Consider the following 4555-nt stretch of genomic DNA (forward strand, 5'->3'; position numbering starts at 1 on the left):
CTTAAGAAAAATCAAAAAAAATTAGTTAGTTTAATTTCCATGCTTGTAGTAGAAATTAAGGTGAAAACCCAAAAAGATTTCTAGTTCTTCTGCTTACTTGTTGGGAGCTTTCCCGTGTAAATAGTTTTATTTTCTTTTCTTTCCTTTGGGGGTCGAGAAGACCATATTGAAAATGTTTAGTGGCTCTCATATGCATGATTGTTTATTTAACTTAGAGCCCATATTACTTGTCTTCTCTCTTGAGTTGAATGCTTGCAGATTCCAGCTAAGTCCAATGCACGTGCACTCTTATTATTATACACATTGTTCGGTCGTGCAAGTGAAAGGCAATAATGACGATATATGATGGACTTATTGAGATGAGAAAAGCTGGTATGAACTCGACCTCTCTTGTTTTTGTAAATATGATGAGTTCATCATTTCTGAATCAGCTATTATGAAGTAAACATATTTGAAATGACATTTAGATATTATAGTTGCTTGTGCCATGCTTGATTAGCTATGAGTTATAATGGTTTACCTTGCGTGCCAACATGCTATTAGAATGATTATGGTGTGGTATGATGGGATGGTATCCTCCTTTGAATGAATTGAGTGACTCGACTTGGCACATGTTCACGCATGTAGTTGAAACAAATCAACATAGCCTTCATGATATTTATGTTCATGGTGGATTATATCCTACTCATGTTTGTATTCGGTGTGAATTAATTTTAATGCATGTTTACGACTGTTGTCGCTCTCTCAGTTGGTCGCTTCCCAGTCTTTTGCTAGCCTTCACCTGTACTAATCGGGAATATTGCTTGTGCATCCAAACTCCTTAAACCCCAAAGTTGTTCCATATGAGTCCACTACACCTTGCTATATGCGGTGTCTACCTGCCGTTCCAAGTAAATTTGTATGTGCCAAACTCCAAACCTTCAAATGAAATTATGTTTTGTATGCTCGAGCAGCTCATGTTACAACCAGGGCTGCCTTTATCTTCCATGCTAGGTGGTTATTCTCAAGAGGAGTGGGCTCCGCTCCTCATTCACGAGAAAGGGCCGGTAACCGGGATGCCCAGTCCCATGATCCAAAAAGATCAAAGCAAATCAAAATAATTAAACAAAACTCCCCCAGGGTTGTTGTTAGTTGGAGGCACTCGTTGTTTCGAGCAAGCCATGGATTGATGCTTGTTGGTGGTTGGGGGAGTATAAACCTTTACCATTCTATTTGGGAACTGCCTATAATGCATGTAGTAGTATGGAAGATACAGCCATCTCATAGTTATTGCGTTGACAGCTAAAGTATGCCGCTCAAAATGTTATTCAATCTCTATTTTAAAATCGAGCTCTGGAACCTCTACAAATCCCTGCTTCCCTCTGCGAAGGGCCTATCTATTTACTTTTATGTTGAGTCATCACCCTTCTTATTAAAAGCACCCGCTGGAGAGCACAATGTCATCTGCATTCATTACTATTGGTTTATATTGGGTATGACTTGACCGGATCTCTTTTACCATGAATTACAATGTTTAGTCAGTCCTTGAAATTTAAAGGTGCTCTGCATTTATGTTTTGCGGTCTCGGAAAGGACTAGCAAGATACCATTTTGTTATATCATGTTATGATTGTTTTGAGAAAGTGTTGTCATGTGAGTTTTATTATTATGGCTCACTAGCTGATTATGCTATTGATATGAGTAATTGTGAGACCCCAAGTGTTATTGTGAGTATGGTTAGTTCATAATATTTGCTGAAACTTGAATGCTGGCTTTTCATGTTTACAACAACAAGAGCAAACAGAGTTTGAAAAGTTTTTCTTTATCCCTTTCAGTTTATCAACTGAATTGCTTGAGGACAAACAAAGGTTTAAGCTTGGGGGAGTTGATACGTCTCCAACGTATCTACTTTTCCAAACACTTTTGCCCTTGTTTTGGACTCTAACTTGCATGATTTGAATGAAACTAACCCGGACTAACGCTGTTTTCAGCCATGATGTTGTTTTATGTGTAGAAAAGAAAAGTTCTCGGAATGTCCTAAAAATCCACGGAGGCACTTTTTGGAATTAATAAGAATTTATAGGCGAAAAAATACACCAGGGGGCCCATGGCTTGTCCACGAGACTGGGGGCGCCCCCCCCTGTAGGGCGCGCCCCCTATCTCATGGGCCCCCTGGACCTCCACCGACCTCAACTCCAACTCCATATATTTAGTTCAGGGAGAAAAAAATCAGAGATAAAGTTTCATCGCGTTTTACAACACGGAGCCGCCGCCAAGCCCTAATCTCTCTCGGGAGGGCTGATCTAGACTCCGTTCGGAGATCCGGAGAGGGGGATTCGTCACCGTCGTCATCATCAACCATCCTCCATCACCAATTTCATGATGCTCACCATTGTGTGTGAGTAATTCCATCGTAGGCTTGCTGGACGATGATGGGTTGGATGAGATTTACCATGTAATCAAGTTAGTTTTGTTAGGGTTTGATCCCTAGTATCCACTATGTTCTGAGATTGATATTGCTATGACTTTGCTATGCTTAATGCTTGTCACTAGGGCCCGAGTGCCATGATTTCAGATCTGAACCTATTATGTTTTCATGAATATATGTGTGTTCTTGATCCTATCTTGCAACTCTATAGGCACCTATTATGTGTTATGATCCGACAACCCCGAAGTGACAATAATCCGGATACTTCTCGGTGATGACCGTAGTTTGAGGAGTTGATGTATTCCCTATGTGCTAATGCTTTGTTCCGGTTCTCTATTAAAAGGAGGCCATAATATCCCTTAGTTTCCTCTAGGACCTTGCTGCCACGGGAGGGTAGGACAAAAGATGTCATGCAAGTTCTTTTCCATAAGCACGTATGACTATTTACGGAATACATGCCTACATTACATTAATGAATTGGAGCTAGTTCTGTGTCACCCTATGTTATAGCTATTACATGAGGAATCGCATCTGGCATAATTATACATCACTGATCCATTGGCTATGAGCTTTTCATATATTGTTCTTCGCTTATTTACTTTTCCGTTGCTACTGTTACAACTACTACGAAAACCCAAAAACATTTATCTTTACTTTTGCCACCGTTACCCTTATTATCATACTACTTTGCTACTAAATACTTTGTTGCAGATACTAAGTTATCCAGGTGTGGTTCAATTGATAACTCAACTGCTAATACTCAAGAATATTCTTTGGCTCCCCTTGTGTCGAATGAATAAATTTGGGTTGTACTTCACCCTCGAAAGTTGTTGCGATCCCCTACACTTGTGGGTTATCACCCCCGCTGACATGTCGGACCCACCAGCTATATCTTCACACGCAAGGAAGTGCCTCCTTATTACGCACAAAAAAATGAATACCCCCTGCTAGCTGGGACCCACCATAGTGGGAGGATGACTTGTGGGCCAACTAAGTTGACGGGGAAAGAGGGCTTTGTCAACTTAGTCAATATATGAATGTTTCTAGCTCCAGTGACCATACGATGTCCATCCAACGACCGTAGTGCTTCTTCAACCTATGGTCTTCTTGCTCCAGCCGCCCAAAGCAGCGCCGCTCGTGCCGCCTGCTCCTGCCGCCCGTGGCCGGCTGTGATGCCGCGGAGGCCTCACCGCCTCCTACTACTCCCACTGCTGGTCAGGCCATCCCTCTACGCACCCAAACCCCCTGTTATTCTGCGGCGACGGCAGCCTCACAATGCAGCCGAATGAGTGAACCCTCATGCTCCTCTACATGTGGGCATCCATTGCCGCATCTTCCCCGGCTCTGCGTCATCCCCTTCCTAGGCCTCGCCATCGTCCACCGCCCTGGTGCTTCGGCGTGGCGTGGTCAACGTGGTCAAGGAACGGCTTCCATCGGACATGGACTGTACATGGAGAGGCTGACAGCTGGGTCCACGGCAGCAGCAAGGAAGTGCCTCCTTATTACGCGCAAAATAATAATTCCTCCACCTGACAGCGGGGACCCACCGAACGGGCCACCGTATTTCGCAAAAAAAATGTTTCCCCCTGACTGCTGGGACCCACTGAGGGAGTCCTGGATTAGGGGGTATCCGGACAGCCGGACTATATACAAGACTCAAGACTCCGGCCCGTGTCCGGATGAGACTCTCCTTTGCGTGGAAGACAAGCTTAGCGATTCGGATATTGTATTTCCTTCCTTGTAACCGATTCCGTGTAAACCCTAACTCTCTCCAGTGTCTATATAAACCGGAGAGGATGGTCCTTAGAAGGCCGATCACAAATACAATCATACCATCATAGGCTAGCTCCTAGGGTTTAGCCTCTACGATATCATGGTAGATCTACTCTTGTACTACTCATATCTTCAATATTAATCAAGCAAGAAGTAGGGTTTTACCTCCATCGAGAGGGCCCGAACCTGGGTAAACATTGTGTCCCTTGCTTCCTGTTACCATCAGCCTAAGACGCACAGATCGGGACCCCCTACCCGAGATCCGCCGGTTTTGACACCGACATTGGTGCTTTCATTGAGAATTCCTCTGTGTCGTCGCTTCGAGGCTTGATGGTGCCTTCAATCGTCAACAACACGGTCCAGGGCGACACTTTTC

This window comes from Triticum dicoccoides, chromosome 6B (genome assembly GCF_002162155.2).
Source record: "Triticum dicoccoides isolate Atlit2015 ecotype Zavitan chromosome 6B, WEW_v2.0, whole genome shotgun sequence".
In the NCBI taxonomy this organism is placed as follows: Eukaryota; Viridiplantae; Streptophyta; class Magnoliopsida; order Poales; family Poaceae; genus Triticum; species Triticum dicoccoides.